Source organism: Pteropus medius, unplaced genomic scaffold, assembly GCF_902729225.1.
Source record: "Pteropus medius unplaced genomic scaffold, Ma_sr-lr_union100, whole genome shotgun sequence".
In the NCBI taxonomy this organism is placed as follows: Eukaryota; Metazoa; Chordata; class Mammalia; order Chiroptera; family Pteropodidae; genus Pteropus; species Pteropus medius.
Window position 1 is genome coordinate 41166604 of NW_024344378.1, and position 18005 is coordinate 41184608.

Consider the following 18005-nt stretch of genomic DNA (forward strand, 5'->3'; position numbering starts at 1 on the left):
GCAGCCAGACCAGGAGGACACCTTCAGAACAAAAGAAGATTTCTGCTGGCAGAACTAACAACCCATTCTCCACACTTGTGAAGGGGAAACGAACCAAGAGTCATTTCTTATTGCTAAAACCATGGGGAACCTAAGGATTAAAGACTGAGAACTGCCAGCAGGTCTTTCGGTCTACATATTCTTACCTTTTCAGGCTATATACTCTTCTTCTTCCTCCCTGTATGTCCATATCAAAGGAAATGGGAACTAAAGAATGACATATAAACTAAATTCTCTGAATACTCAGAGTCCCTCTCAGTGTCTTTACTCTGTCTCTTGCACTGTCCATTTCACTCTCTGCCTCTGGGAGGAGACCATACTCTGTGGAGTGTTACTCCTTCTCTAATAAACTTTCCTTTTACTCTAACTTTGGCATGTGTGTTGAATTCTTTCTACTCTCTCCGCCAAAGGATCCTCTTCTTTCGATACAAGGCTAGGTCTCCCCACACTGAGGGAAATTTTCCCCGTCCTGCATTAATATGTGTTTTCAAACTGGGGCCACTGTAAAAGGCTGATTATACTCGGGTCAAGAAGGAGGTAAAATTTAAATGACTGCAATAAAAAAAGCCTGTCTGGTCCCAAATTAGAGCCAGATGTCCCATCTCCTTTGAGTCTAAAAATATTAGCAACTATTCCAAGAGTTTTGCTTAAGGTTGAAATATGTTGTCTATATGACAAAGGCAGATGAGGAGACATAAAGATTATAGAGAGCAATTAGTTAAGATGGAATATTTGATTTTTACATTCTACAGAAATTTTTCCCACCTGGTTTGCAGTCTTTTCAAATGTAGCTGAATTTCTTGAAATGATAAATAAGACAATATTTTTCTCCATTTCTTAAATTAGTCACCGAAAAAATCAATCCCTTTTGAAATTCAAATATGAAATGAGAAACAGTTCCAAAAATCTAGTTCCCTTGGGCACCCACTTACCTCCTGTAGTCAGATTTCTCCTTTCTCATGCCTGTGCTCCCATTGCACTTGAAGCCTAACCCAGTCATTGCACTCACCATATTATACTAGTATTAGTTTTCTTTCGCATCAAACTTACATCTTTTAAGAGATATATCAAACACTTGTATATAATGAGTACTTGACAAATATTTTCTTGTTGGAACTTTCATTCTTCTTCTAAGTTTGTATGATACTGTTGTAATGCAGGAGCACCAGGCCTGGAACTTGCACCTGGGTTTGGATATTCTGGAAAAACCACCAGGAGCACCATATAGGGTAAAAAATGCAGTTTATTACTCATGAAGCAAGGAAGCTTCAGCCATGGCCAGTCAGAGCTGTAGGAAAAGGCTGATGCTGACCAAGGGCAAGCAGAGTTTGTATGCACACAAGCAAAGGGAGTGGTTATCTCATTGGGGGAGCAGCCATCTTCTCAGATGAATGGGAGCAAGATGTGCTACTTGATTACAGGAGCAGGTAACATCTATGGGAGCAGCAGAAAGTGTCCTTGGGAGTGAGCACTACTGAAAGTTTCTGTATACCTTGGCTACTGGCCGGGCAGCTACCAATCTTCTGAGTATGTGAAGGAATTATGTTCTGAGTTGGTTAATTGTACAATTGTGCACCGGAATAATTATTTCATCTAGCCCCCACATCTTCTGAGAGGCAGCTCTTCTTATAAGCAGACTTTTTTGCTGTTATGCAATTAGTTCTCAGTGGAATTATCTAAGGCTCTCTCATGGTTATCTCTTAGTTATATCATTTTGTTTCAATCAGTAGATAAGGTATCATCTCTCAATTAATTTAAACTTTTGACCTATCATTGGGATAACACAAAAAATCCCTCCATATGAAAGATAAATAGTAGATATAAATAAATACTAGATAAATACTAATTTCATATGAAGAATTAGCTCTTTCGTATATTTATTTTCTCTACCAGATATTTATTGTGTAGACAATTTCATGGGAAATTTGAAGGAAACTGGCCATATGTTTTTAAGAGAAATTGGTCTCCACCTTGTACATTCATGCATATATTATGTGTAGAATTCTTTGTTGCTTTCTTAAAATGTGTAGAGGAGAACCAGCCAAGATTGCATAAAGGTATGCAATTTTGGCTGTGTGTGCTTCCTCTCGTGACCACACCAGAATTATAATGAAACTACAGAGCAATCTGCACTGGAAGTCTTCTGAGGTCTGGCTGAACAGAAGTCATACAACTGAGGACATACATAAGAGGTTACCTCGAGGCTGGTAAGAGGGACTGAGATGCAAAATGGCCCAGTCCCGCAACCGTGTGTGGCAGTTAAGAATCGAGAGGGTTATCTTGGCTGCTGAGACTCCTCTCCTCCTTGAGGAACAGGTGTCCTAGTTCTGCACTGGGCTCTCCAGCCCAGGGTTCCAGGGCTGAGAAGAGAAGTCCCTACAACCGCTGGCTGTGAAAACCAGTGGAGGTTGTGGCTGTGGGAGTCACAAATGTTCCTTTTAAAAGGCCTGTGCATGGATTTATTTGCTGATGGACTCACCTTCTCTGAGGTCCAGCGCAGGGGCAGCTGCTTGAGGGGTGCCAGGGACATGCAGGGAGACACTGAGCATCAGGCTTCAGGGCGAGGGCTGGAGGGGAGGCTTTCTCCTGGACAGAAGTGCTGGCGGTATCCACTGTTCCTCTTTTGAACCCACCATGATCCCAGTGTGCAGACATAGGCGACTGCCATATCTGAAACACCATGGACCTAGATAACACAGGTCTCTCTGCCCAGAGGATTCCCTGACACTCCGCCTTTCTCAACTCATGGGCCCACCCAAGCTGCCTCCAGTAGTTTATTCCATACATATGGCCTGTCTTGGCTTATGCTGCGGACTTTCTTAAAATCTGTCAAAGGCTCACAAAACCCAAAGAAGCAGAATTTGCCCTCCGTGTGCCCTGTATCTCTTGCTGAGCTGCCTCAAACCTGGTACTAGTGGCAGCCAGCCTCAATTTCTAGCTTGGCCTCTTGAGTCACCTATATACACAACATGAGTGGCAGCCATCTGTGGATTGCTTGGTGACTCTTACCAGGTGGCTTGAAAAGTACGCAGGCTGTGGTTGAACTTGGACTGCAGCTGGACCCCTCTCAGGAGGCACCTGAGCTGACACACCCAGTGCCCTATGTCCACCAGGACTAGAGCTGGAGCATCACCCAGAGCTGCATCTAAGGAGGACACACCCACGGGTAGACCGGGCAGGCACCTGAGCCCTGCTAATGTGAATCCTGCTCCATAGGGTCAGCCTCTCACTGGCCAGTCTTCACAACCAATCAGCCCAAGGGTAAATTCTTCCCATTGAAGTGCAAACAGCAACCATGTCTCAACTACATCAGGAGGGAACACACAATCTACACAAGGGACACACTTTGAGCACCTCACGCAGGTGACGAAGGAAGACTGTACCACCGGGTACCACAGGACACCTACTATATAAAGCCACTCTACAAGGATTGGGAGAATTAGGAGTTCTACCTAATACATAGAAACAAACACAGGAAGGCAGCCAAAATAGGGATACAAAGAAACATGTCCCACATGAAAGAAAAGAACAAAGCTCCAGAAAAAGAGTTAAATAAAATGAAGACAAGCAATCTACCAGATGCAGAGTTCAAAACACTGGTTATAAAGATGCTCAATTAATTTAAAGGAAGAGTGGGTGAACTCAGTGAGAACTTTAACAAAGAGATAGAAAACATAAAAATGAGGATGGAAAACATAAGAAGGAACCAGCTGAAATGAAGAATACAATATCTGAGATGAAGAGTACATTAGAGAGAATCAACAAATTGGATGAAGCGGAGGATCGAATTAGTGACATGGAGAATGGGGTAGCAGAGGATATTGAATCCGAACATCAACAAGAAAAAAATCATCCAAAAAAAAAAAAAAATGAGAATGATTTAAGAGGCCTCTGAGATAACATCAAGTGTGACATCATTCACATCCTGGGGATATCTATCAGAAGGAGAAGAGAGAGAAAGCCAGGAATTAAAAAACATATTTCAAGGAATAATGACTGAAAAGTTTCCTAACCTGGTGAAGGAAATATACAAGACCAAGAAGTGCAGAGAGTCCCAAACGAGATGAGCCGAAGGAGGCCCACACCAAGATACATCACAATTAAAATGCCAAAGGCTAAATACAAAGAGAGAATCTTAAAAGCAGCAATAGAAAAACAGTTAGTTACTTACAAGGGAGCCTCCATAGACTGTCATCTAATTTCTCAACAGAAATTTTGCTGACCAGAAGGGCTTGGCACAAAATATTCAACATGATGAAAAGCCAGGACCTTCAACCAAGATTACTCTACCCAGCAAATTTATTTATTTTATTATTTTTAAATTTATTTTTAATTTTTTTTTTAGGTGAGGCAAACCTTGGTTGACCTCACAGATTACAAGGACCTTGTCAGCTTACAATACCTTATTTTTTATTATTATTTTTTTTTTAATTTTTTATGTCTACAGTACCTGGTCTTCCTAGGTGGTCTCCCATCCAAGTACTAACTAGGCCTGACCTTGCTTAGCTTCTGAGATCAGACAAGATTGAGCTTGTTCAGAGTAGCATGGCTGTAGACCCCAGCAAATTTATGATTTAGAATCTAAGGACAGGTAAAGAGCTTCCAAAACAAAAAGAAGCTAAAGTAGTCATCACCACCAAGCCAGTATTACAAGAAATGTTGGAGGGACTTCTTTAAGAAGAAGAAAAAATATGTATCAAAAATATGAATAAAAAATGGCAATAATTACATATCTATCAATAAGTACTTCAAATGAAAAATAATAAATGCTCTAATCAAAAGATAGGATGGCTAAATGGATAAGAAAACATGATTCTTACATATGCTGCCTACAAGAGATTTACTTCAGATTAAAAGACACACGTAAACTGAAAGTAAAGAGATGGAAAAAGATATTTCATTATGGATCTAGAGGGTATTATGCTAAGTGGAGTAAGTCAGATACAGAAAGATAAGTGCCATATGATTTCACTTACATGTAGAACTTAAAGAACAAAATAAACAACAACGACAACAACAAAAAACAGAAACAAAATCATAGATACAGAGAACATATTAAGAGTTACCAGAGAGGGGGAGTAGAGGAATAGGTGAAGAAAAAGAAAAGTAGGAAAGGATTAAGAAGTACAAAATGGTAGTTACAAAGTAGTCATGGAGATATAAAGTATAGTATAAAAAATGTAGTCAATAATATTATTATAATTATGTAATGTCAGATGGATACTAGATTTATTGGGGTGATCACTTTGAGTTATATAGATATTTAATCACTATGTTGTACACCTGCAACTAATATACTATTGTATGCCAACTATAATTGAAAAATAAAAAAAATATTTAAAAGAAGTCATACGTCCATCAAATAATGTAGGCAAAAAATAAATGAAACTTTAAAATTAAAAAAAAAGTGTAGAAAATAACTTTCAGAGGTCAAAAATAACCTTGGTAGGTAAATATTATATATTTTTAAATTCATTTAGTAGTAGTATAAACAAAGAAGTATGTAGGAACAATAGTTTAATTACACACAAACGAAGTAGATGTAATAGTTTAATTTACACCCTGGTGTTCTGCTTTGCCTGTGTCAAATTACCAACTTCAGAGATGAGCTACCCATATGTCAGTTATTTAGAGTCAGCTCTTTCGACATGTAAGGCATTTGTTTCTGCATTTAGTGTCTGTGGTGAGCTATGCATGTATTGTTGAATTGACATTATCTTCGTCTTTATATTTTAAATATAGAAAGGTTACATGAGAATGTTCTGGCTGGAATATGTTAAAAGATACAAATCTCTTAGTGTACTCATTTGCCATCTTTAAAATCATCGTTATCAACAACAACAACAACAACATATCTACTGATTGGTTTTGTGTACCAAATATATGCCCTTTCTTTGTAGCAATTATAAAAAAAAGAGATGAAGGAGAGCTGTGATATGGACATTTTATCTCTTTAAGCTTTCAAGAGAATGATATAAACAGTTTTCTGACGCATTAAATTTTGTTTCACAAGGAAGTGCAAATGCTTTAATAAAAACAATCTGAACAGCAAGAATTATTACAAATGTCATAAAGTTTTACAAGTAACAAATTCCATCGGCTTTTTCAGAAAATATGGAATTTAGGTATATGAGAACATTTCTATTATTTCCGGTCTCTTTCTAGTATTTATCAGAAATAAAATGAAATTCAATAAATCATTGCTTACAGAAGTAGTCAATATCAATATAAATACACAAAAAGGAAATATATTAACATTTAGTCACTGGTTTTATAGGACTCCAATTCCCCTTCCCCAATGAGACCTCTTCCCATATATAACCTTTATGTAATTACTTTGAAATGGATAATTTACATTATGGACATTTTTAAAATCTTTCTTGTTAATACTTATGCCTTTCTTTTTCAATGACTTTTCAATTAATGAAACATGCTTAAAAATAAAATAAAATTAATTATCTGAATTCTTTTATTATTACAGTAAATATCATACCTGGTTCTTGATTTTATTTTTCTAAATAATGGAACACTGGGGAAACAAAGTAATTTTGTTTCAGTTTAATAAATCTCTTTTACATTAACTAGCATGGTGCCTAATTGACATTATTATCCATCATGATACCTATTTTTTTCTATTTAACTGTTTTATTAAAGTAGACTCATATATTCTATAGTGCATGGATTTTTATTGAATGAGAAGTTATCATGAAGGTGCAATTTAAATTTTATTAAACTCTAAGAAAAGTAGATCATATTTATGGAAGTAAAGTTACTTCCATAAATGCTCATTTTAATAGGGTTTGTGCAGGATTCGGTATAACAGAATAATAATTCTTGTCCTCTTGGTATTATAATCCAATTAGAGTAAAGAGATACTTGTATGAATAATTTAATAACAGGGTAGAGTGTAATAAATGCTCAATAAAAATGTATCTTTCTATTATAGAAGTTTGGAGTGGTGGAGATATTTCTGAGTGAAGGGATTTAGAAAGGCTTCTTAGGGGAACAGTAGTTTGAACTTACCTTGAATTACAGATAAGACTTTTATAAGCAGATATGGAGGTGGAATGGAATTGAGGGACATTCTAGTAGAATAAACCAACACATATAAGCAGAGTAATAAATTTGAAGTTAATGATATTTTTAAAATAAAATATAACTGTTTATTCCATTATTGGTCAGCTGTGTATTTAAGGTTTGTTGCTTAACTCATGAGCTCCTCTAGATTCTTTTTAGTATCATATAAATCAGTTAGCACTGTGACTAGCACATAACCAACACTCATTCAACAATTACTTATATTTATCATGTTTATTATTTTGTTAAATTCAAAAATATAAATATATAAAAACTATTGCCTAGGTAAATCCTCTAAGGATTTTAATATTTGTCAAGGCAAATTGTCAGCTAAAGTATACTAACATTATGTATGTACATTATTTACATTTTTTCTTTATATAATTGGTTGAACAATGCAGGTGACATATTTCCCCTAATGAATCCTTCTCTTCTCAGTTTTGAATTGTCAACATGCCTACATAATTTTAACTTTTGTGCTAATTTGCTGCCAATGGTATATGTTGAATCAGTGAGCTAGATAAGGAAATTAATAGAAGCCAAAAACATGGTGATTGAGAAAGTAGTCATGATTGTGTTGTTATTGACATAGGATTTTTTTAAATTAATTCTTTACTGAGAACCATGTATTTAAACATTCTTATATTGTATTAGTGGGTACTTCAGCATCTGAAAATAATATGGTATAAAAATGCCTAAGAATATTTTATGAGATAATTGAAGTTACTTAGGCTATATTGGTTACTTTTACACTAGCAAATTGAGATAAAGTCTTTAAATCCTCTTGTGCAAATTCCCCTTTTCTGATTGGAAGGAAAATAATAAATTTCTTATGTTTTTATTGAAACAATTTCTAAGTTGTTTCCACTAAGTTCTCCTTCTTGAGAAGTATAGGGGAAAAGACAGTATTTATCACATTATTATCATCTTAAGCCAAGTGGTATTTGCTGTAATTTGGCCTGCTTGTTTATAAATTATCTACTGAACCAGTATTATTTTTGTCCTCTGTCTATGCAAATGAAAACTCCCTTTACATTAAAATCTTCTGGAAACTGACATTGAATGAAAACTGGCAAAATCAATCTAACTCTTGGAGATTTATTTACACATAATAAATAAATCTGATGTGATAGCATTAATGACTTACCATTCATTAGGCAATTAAGCAGCATTATATTTATTGTGCTTTTGTTCTGTATAGTTAATTAACATTTCTAAATAGAATTTCTTTTTCCCCAGTCCACAATGAACATAATAAATAAGAATAATAAGAATAGTAACAATACCACTTGAGCGCAAAGGCTGTTTGTTATTCTTCATATAGAATAATGCCTCATCTCTGTCTTTATACATGAATATCAATTAAATGAAATCAGACAGCCATTCATTTTTAGTGTTTATAAAAGCTCAGATTTTCCCCCTATTTTAATTTTTTTTAATTCTAAAACAGCTTAACACAATTCATAGGATATGATTTGATTTCAATGACAATCTTATAATTCTTGTTTGATAATCATCACAAGTATACACTGCATTTTTATTCCAAAATAGAAGTCATATTTAGGGATATTACAGAGAAGCTCACAAGAACATCTAAATTGTTTTTCTCAACCACCTCAAAAACTCAAGATTGTGTTGCTCGCATGTAACTTCCAGGCTCTCTAATGAGAATATTTTAAGCTGGTGATTCTTTTTTAGTATATGCTATAATAGCTCCAATTATAAAAATGCTTTTTTAGGGACTTTTAGAATGCATATTTTTTATACAATGCACTCTAATAGCTCTTTCAAAGCTGTTAGACTGTATTGTTTCACAATTTAGTTGAGGGAGCTTCCTAATACATAAATTTTTAACTTTTTAACTTCATATTAATGACAAAATTGTGTCATAAAACTTCCTTTTTATTGTTGCAGTGATAGTTTACAATGAAAATAATTTATGTCTTATTTGTGTCACCAATTTGTGGTTTCTCTTTTATAGTCCTTAAATGTATATATATGTACACAAAGATGGAAACGCCAGCAAACAAAACTATGTGCCTACTCATAATTCTAAATAAGTAGCAAGCACATTTTTATATGCTATCATTTAGCAATCTGTATGTGTAATTTAATCAAAGGCAAATGGTTTTTAATTTAAGCTAAATTAAAGTACAATTATTTTTAAATATTTGTATAGTATCCAGCAGTAATGTTGTTGAAGATAATTATATAATTTACATTAGCTATGTAAAATACAAGCCATGATATAAAAAGCTCGCAAGAAACAAAATTTGTGTTTGGATGATAGTATAAGAAATGTACCTACATAGCAATCAAATTCCAGATCGACTTAAGAAGTCGTCATTGGAACACTCTTAATGTAGAGAGAAGGTATGAGAACTAAATGTTAAATCAAGCTATATTCAGAGCCCATAATGTGCTGCTGACAGATCTCTGAAACCTACAGAAGAAAAGAAGATTCTTGCTGAGATTATTAAAAAATCATGTATCCATACTGCAAAGGGAAAATTAAGTCTTTAAGTTGTACCATACACAAAGTAAACACAACCATTCATTTTCTGTGGCCAAAAACCATGGAGAACCTATTAAACAAAGACTGAAGGTTGCAAGCAGGCTTTCTTACTACATACCTATGCCTTTCACACTACACACCCTTACTTTCACACTGTCTTCCCATACTATGAAAGGAAAATAGCTAAACGAAGTCTTTGTACTATAGCTCATAGAAACTAAGAATTATATATAAACTGAATTCCCCGAAAACTCACGATCTGTCTCTCTTTTGGTTTGTCTTTTCTCTCGGTGTTTTCTCTCTGTCTCTCTGTCATTCTTGGCTCTCTCACTCTTTGTCTCTGAGTAGAGATCAGGCTCTGTCTATGGAGTGTTATCACTGCTCTAATAAACTTTCCTTTTGACTCTAATTCTGGCATGTGCTTGAACTCTTTCCTGCGCTCAGTCAAAAGCCCTCTCTCCCAGAGCAGGACTTGAATCTCCACTCAGGGGAATTGGCCTTGTCCTGCATCACCCTCATCTAGTGATTAAACAGCTTTGTTACTTTGGTTCAACTCAACAGAGGTCTGAGATATCAATTCACATTCCATGTAGATCTTATTCTTAATCATTCCCAATTATTTGGTTCATTTTCAGAGATTCAAATTGCCTAAAATATAGATCGTTCATCAATTACCTTGACATTTCATGTGTTAGCATGCCAATATGATGCTCTCCTTCCTGACATAGGGTTTGTACTTACATTCTAAAGATTTTTAAGTTGTTTTCTTAATTCCTCAACTATATTCCCTGGCCTCACTTTCCACCACCACTACCATACCTCACCACCTAGAAACCAAAATATGGCTATTATAGTCTATGTAGCACATGCAATTTATTTAATAGTAGTTCTGTTAGGTCTGAAAGTCAAAATTGGTCTCAATGATATTTAAAGTGATATTTTATTTATTCAACTACAAATCTGAGTTTCCATGACGGTAGTTTCAAAGAAAGCTTTTGAATATTGACAAATTCAGATTTTAATCCTAGTTCTGTCACAATGAAGTTAAATTTCTTATACATAAAAATTCTTAAATTTAGTGTTTGAATCTATAAAATGGAGATAATAATACCTATTAAATTGTGATGTTGTGAGAATTCACTGAAATCCCATATGTAAAACACCTAGATCTCTTTCTTTATGTTTGGTAAAACAACCCGCAATTCCCTTTGTATTTCATTCAAATTTTCATATTTAGAAATACCATTTCAAAGAATGCTACTAAATTTATCTGTACAAATCTTGTGTTTGTTTGCTTGTTTGTTTGTTAAGTGATGCCAAAATATACTACTTACATGAATTCCCTTTTCATGAAAGGGCATGCTTTAAAGCAGCATATTTTTCAATTTCTCCCCAGAGAAACTCAGATATTTTTTCTTCTATTGAACAAAAAATAGCTGATAATTAGATTCTATCCTAAGATAAAGCTCTCTTGTAAAAGAAAAAAAAAATATCTCTCATTTTGAAGTTAATTTGTGCTATATGGAATTTTGGCTCCATAGTTTCAAAAATCACAACACAAAAATCTGTCATCCTACTACTATTCTTTTGTTTCATGGCTTAAAAACAGAGTAAGAACAGCTCTGCATATACAGCCCTGGGTCCATATTTTGGCTGTGATAAAAACTTAGATAACTGGAAGGGCCATAACTTAGACCCATGTGGCATAAGCAGATTTAAACTAGGTGATGTCTCAGTTAATGCCTCATACTCACCATACAATTTGGCTTCACTGAAAACATTTTCTATTTTATGAATAAATACTCTCAAGCCCTTGTACACACATATACTACACCTCTCCCCGTGCAAAGAAAACAACCTCTGAAACATCATGATCAGGTGTAGTAGGAAAAGACAAAAATAGTAACAAAAAATTCAAAAACAAAAGAGCAAGCAAACAAAAAATACAGAAGACATTGCCATGCCTGTCTACTGTAGACTTGGCTGGCATTCCTTTGGATAGGGTCTAGCATGAAGCTAGGGATGAGTCCAATAACCACAGCCACCGCAAGACCTTACTAATGTTTTATGGGTAAGGTATTTGAAAGTCAATATAGACAAAAACACTGCCATTTCCCAGGGTGATAGTCAATAACATGGACAAACGACGAGGGACTTAATTACACTTCCAGAGTGATAGTTTGGGAATCTTTCTCTCAAATGGAAACTTTAGTAAGAATTTTTTTTTTTCATGTTTTTGTAAAAAACAAACGCAACAACTTAGGACAGTTATAGTGACTTACTTAAAGTTAGCCCATTTTTTTTCTGAACATATGATTTTATTTCTGTGTAAAGAATATTCACATGAATATTCTTGTTTTTTTTAAAAAAAAGAAACTTATTTTTTTTAAAAAAACAAAACTCCCCCAACCATTAACTCCCTCCAGTATATAACTACCCCCATATTCTTAAATTTGGGAGAAAACCAGAACTCAAACTTGGGTCATATAACTATCAGAACTGTGCTCTTTCTATACACTATTTTACTTACTTCTAGTTTTTATAAAATACATTAATTGTACCCAAGTTTTATTCCCAGTTGGAATGGTAATATTTGATAGTTGTGACTATTGGAACTGGATGATAACCCTTAAACATCTCATCTTTATTTATGACTTAGACCAGGAGTGATCAACTTTTTCTGTGAAAGGCCAGATAATAAATACGACTTATGAACCATACAATCTCTGTCACAACTACTCAACCTAGCTGTTGTAGCACAAAAAAAAAATCAAGACAATGCCTAAAAAATAGGAATTTTTATGTCCTAAAGTCTCTATTTGTGGTCACTGAAATTAAAATTTAATTTAATTTCATTATTTAAACATCATGAAATATTCATTTTTAGACTTTTTTATCATTTAGATATGTAGAAAATAATTCTTAGTTCATAGACTGTACAAAAAAGATGGTGGGCCAAATTTGGCCCATAGGCCGTAGTTAGTCCATTCTTAATTTAGACCTGCTTAAGAAAAGTGCATTAGGGCTAAGGGAGCATTTCTCTAAAGGTATACTTTACAATAATAGTGCCCTATCAGTTGTTGTTATATGTTCTTGAAAAAGAGTTTGGTTAAATTATTTGAAGAATTCTCCAATAATCTTATTCTTTAACAGAGGTCTAACATACTAGATACTCAAAGAATATTCCAATGTAGAAAATACTGCTTCCTAAACATTTTAAACTATAAATCATCCCTCAACATCTATTTATTCCATAAACATTTATGTTATACTTACTAAGTGCCAGAAATTCTGGGATAAGCAAGTAACGAGAGAGAAATAATAACTGCTCTTATAGATATTAAATCCTAGTAATGGATATAGAACTTATATAAATACTTAATTGATTATAATCTCAATAAGTATCACAACAGTAGAAATAAGAAAGTACTATGAGTGTGTATATACAGGGCAATCTTGGATAGTCTGGAAGAGCAGGGAAGCTTCCTAATACTAAAGGGAGGGAAATTTAAGCTAAAAGCTAAAGAATGACTACAATACCAAGATAAGAGGAGGCAGAGAGTGCACAAGTGGAAATAGCTCATCAAATGGAATCATCTGAATCACAAAGAAGTTTAAGATATTTGAAGACTAATCGAGTAGTATTTCTGGAGAACAAGGGAAAGTTTGGGGCATGGTATATTAAGTGATTATGGCATATAAATAAATAAAAAAATGACAGCAATATCACAAGGGGCAAGGGGAATAATTGGGAATATACACTGTTATAAAGTATCTATACTATTTATGAAGTGAGGTAGTATTTTTTGAAGATAGAATCTGATTATTTTTTTTTTAATTATTTAATATTATTACTACCTACAGCACCTGGTCTTCCTAGGTGGTCTCTCATCCAAGTACTAATCAGGCTCAACCCTGCTTAGCTTCTGAGATCAGACATCAGGCTTGTTCAGGGTGGCATGGCGGTAGACCATGGCTCCATTGGGGTATGAACCCAGGACCTTCTGCATGGAAAGCAGATATGCTAACTGCAACACTATGGAATCAGGTCCTAGAATCTGATTATCTTAAAACATAAACGGTAAATCTAGGGAAACCATTATTCTTTAAAGAAATATAATTGTTACGCTAAGAGAAAAGATAAAATGAAATTATATAAAATTTTCAATTAAACCAGAGATATCAGAAAAAGAAACCTCTAACAACAAATAAACAGTTACAGACACAGTGTATATTAATTCAAATATAGTAAAAATAACAATTTAAACACAAATGGCCTAAGTACATCAATTAAAAGACAAATTTTTGAGACTGCATAGAAAAGACCCAGATATATGTTGTCTACAAGAAACCTAATTTAAACATGAAGTCTTTAATACATTAAAAGTAAATGGAAGAGGAAAGAAATACCATCCTAACTCTCTCTATTCAGAATCTAGTGGAATAGCTATGTCAATTGCAGACAAAGCATAATTCAAAATAAGTAAAACTGTGAAGGATAAAGAGTGATACTACTTAAAGGGGCCAATTCTCAAAGAAACATAAAAATTCATACCTAACAATACACGCCTAAAAATAAAGTGTAAAAATGCATGAGTCAAAAACTGATAGATCTCTAAGAATAAACAAGACATATCCATTATTATTTATTGATAGAGCATGCAGGCAGAAATTCAATAAGCATAAACATGTTCTGGCCAGCAATAACAATAAAATCAACATAAGTTTCATTTATAAGATGCTGCATCCAACTAAAGCAGAACATATGGAAGGATGTTGGTGTCTGGAAGCTCGGGGAAGAGAAGGCTTCCCTGGGGAGAGGTTATTACTTAGTGGCAACCAGAAAATCTTTTTGTGAGATGGACCACTTCACTGAGGGACATATCAAACAGATTCCTATCAACAGATTTTAACCCAATAATACCCAGCACCTCTGATGCTGAATGAAAGCCAGATTCTTACCAGGTCAGTCCAAAATATTTATTTTGATTCTCCTACATGTTGCTCAAGGTGAACTGAGATAAATTCTCTGCAGGAAGTCTTCCCTTGGTTCTTCTGTAGCTGAATGAAACTTTCACCAAAGTAGGCCATATTCTGGGCCATAAAACACACATTCACAAATTTAAGAGACTAGAAATAGTACAAGTATGTTCTCACATTATAATGGAATTAAACAAAAAATTAATAAAATAAATATAGGTGAGAAATCCTCAAATATTTAGAAAATATACAACACTCATCTAACAAATCTATGGAAAAGAAGTCTCAAGATAAATTTTTTTAACTATTTGAACTAAATAAAATTGCAGTGTAATCTACAAAATTTGTGGAATGGAGTGCTTAAAGAACTTAGCATTAAATACATATATTAGAATTTTTTAAACATCTAAAATCAATAAATAAAATTTCTGTTTTAGAAAACTGGAAAAGCAAATTAAATTTAAACCAAGAAGAAGAAAAAATTAATAAAATTTAGAACAGAAATAAGTAAAATCAAAAAGAGGAAAAAATAATAAAACAAAAATATGGTTCTTTAAAGAGATCAATAAAATGAGTGAACTTTTAGCTAGAATAAGCAAGAAAAAGTGAATAGATTAAAATTACTAATACCATAATTAAGAGGAGAGACGTTTTAGTGTTTTGTTTCAATGTAAATTTAAATGATATAAAGAACACTATGAACAATTTAATGCCCACAAATTTGGTAACATACATGAAATAAGCCAATTTCTTGAAAAACGCGGCAAATTAATCTATAACCTCCAATAAGAAATTATCAGGTCCATGTGGTACTTATCACTAGGGAATTCTCTGAAAACTATTAAGCAAGACATGATACCAATTCTCTACAATGCCTTCTAGAAAATGGAAGCAGAAGCAACACTTCCTAATTTATTCTATGAGGCCAGCATTACCCGATACCAAAATCAGATAAAGATTGCAAGAAAGGAAAATTAAAAACCATAATGCCTATCTGTAAATGGTTATGAAAACATTAGTCATAATCACCAAAAACTAGAAACAACTGATATGTTCATTAATAGTTGAATAGATGAACTAAATGTGGCACATTAGATTAATGGAACATTATTCAGTAATAAAAATAAGTGATGTATAAAGCCGCAAGAAGTTATAGATGAGTCTTAAATTAATATTACTAAGTAGAAAAAGATATTATGAAAAGTCTAAACACTATATGATATGACGTAAAAAAGACAAAACTATAGAGATAGTAAACAGGGATTGTGTGTGAGGAGAAAATTGAATTGGTAAAGCACAATAGATTCTTTTAGTACAGTGAAAATATTTTGTATGTACTGCAACAGCAAACATGAAGCTTTTTGAAACAATCTCACTAATGTGGGTACGAGAATAAGGTTCTAGTCTAAGAAACTTTGGAAATGAGTAAATATTATAAAACAAAACCTAAGACAAAAGGAAATACACATTAGCACTGTATTCTAGTTGATACAGTTGTTTCTCATGGTTGCAGTTGTTAACAATTCTGAAGCCATTATACATATATATGGGAACAGAACAATGATTTAAATATATGGCAGTTGATGGGAGTCAGGATTCTCACTGCTGAGCTGGGAGTTTAAAGATAAAAAAGGAGAGGGTGCTGGAACTATGCACGTGGTAATCGATTAGGAACATCAGGATGAACTCATTCTCTTAATACAGATAGATTAATATATTTATGTGTAACCATATGTATCTATATTAAGAGAATATGAGTTTATTCCTACATATGCCTCTTCTGCCCTACATCTGTGTAAGCTGTTAAAAAAATCCAGACATTTCCTCTCTGGCAAGTTCTAGGAAGTTCAACCATGTGCAGGATACCTTACCTACATCCACTAACCATCATAAAACCCCAAGCCAGTCTTCATTACTTGTTATCTTAAGTCACTTTTAGATTTGCTTGGGAGCCACCTTGCCCTCCCCAGAAAGCCTCATTGTGTGAAATAATAAATATCTTCATACCTTTTAGTATATATGTGGATTGATCATTCTCAACATCCAAACCAAAGTTTGGCTAGGAATAGAGTCTGTTTCTATAGAGTGGCTACAACATGTATACACATAGGTTAGTATAATACATCTACTTCTTTGCTCTGTCAGTAGAGTGGACCTAGAAGCAACTGCGCCTCAGTAACTTCACCCCCTGATCTTGGTTATAATCAAGATCAATAAAATGGATAGAATTCTTCATTAAAAGAAGCCACACTCCTCAGAGAAATAGTGTTTTAGGATTGGGGCAGAAAATACACAAAATGAGACTGGAATATCATGTAGTGCCAGAGTAAGAAAACACACACATGCACACACACACACACACACGATTGAGGGTATGTCAAAGGAATACAGAGTCAATAAATACTGCATGGCATTACTTATATGGTAATAAAGCTGAACTTATAGAAACTAGAATGGTGGTTTTCAGGGGCTGCAGGTGGGAGAGATCAGGAGATGCTGGTCTAAGAGTGCAAACTTCCATTATGGATGAATAAATTCTGGGGACCTCATGTACAGCATGGCAATTATAGTTAATAATCCTGTATTATATACTTGAACATTAGTAAGAGAATAGACTTTAACTGTTCTTGCCACAAAAAAAATTAAATGGTAATTATGTGACATGATGTAAATGTTAGTCAATGCTATGGTGGTAGTTGTTTTGCAACATATGTGTGTAAAATTAGCACATTGTACACCTCAAACATACAATGTTACATGTCAGTTATATCTCAATAAAGCTGGAAAAGAAAAGAGAATTTTCAGGACTTAGCAATGATGTGGGAGATAAGGGAGAAAGACATGTCAAGAAATGGCATTCAGATTTCTACCCTCTTGAAGAAATAGCATTTGTTCCATGGAACACATTTTAAGAGTACCGAAGCTGAGTTGAATCATAGTCTTCTTGTACCAAATTAATGTTCTGTCTGTAATATGTTGATATTTATTTTATAATTTTATATATTGTATAGGAGGCCATTGAATTTGAAGTGAATATCTTTTGACAATTCACAGATTATCAAATATAATGTCTCTTATTAAATGCAATAAAAATTTTAATTTTAGTAAACAGAAAATTCAAGATATTCCTTCAGATCCCGATGAATAATAATGGAGGATATAAAGTCACATTAACATGAGAATATTAAGCAGTGACTAAGCTCCCACTGTCTTCTCTTCATACACAATGTATATCTACACCCCCCAAAAAAACAACAAGCTACTTCAAGTTATGCATTTTCAAGTTTTCAAGTGACTAGTCAGAAATACAAATATTAAATTATCCAATCCAGATAGCCATAGTAGTAGTTAACCATTGTAGTAGTTGTAGAGTTAAACATTCCGATAGGTTATA

The 18005-nt window shown here is 33.9% G+C and overlaps 2 pseudogenes; both read right to left on the reverse strand.

Annotated features, from left to right (window-relative positions):
* Positions 1 to 4477: 4477 nt before the first annotated feature.
* LOC120610142 (uncharacterized) lies at positions 4478 to 4596 on the reverse strand (annotated as a pseudogene).
* Positions 4597 to 13486: 8890 nt separating this feature from the next.
* On the reverse strand, positions 13487 to 13602 carry LOC120610185 (uncharacterized; annotated as a pseudogene).
* Between the last annotated feature and the right edge of the window lie 4403 nt (positions 13603 to 18005).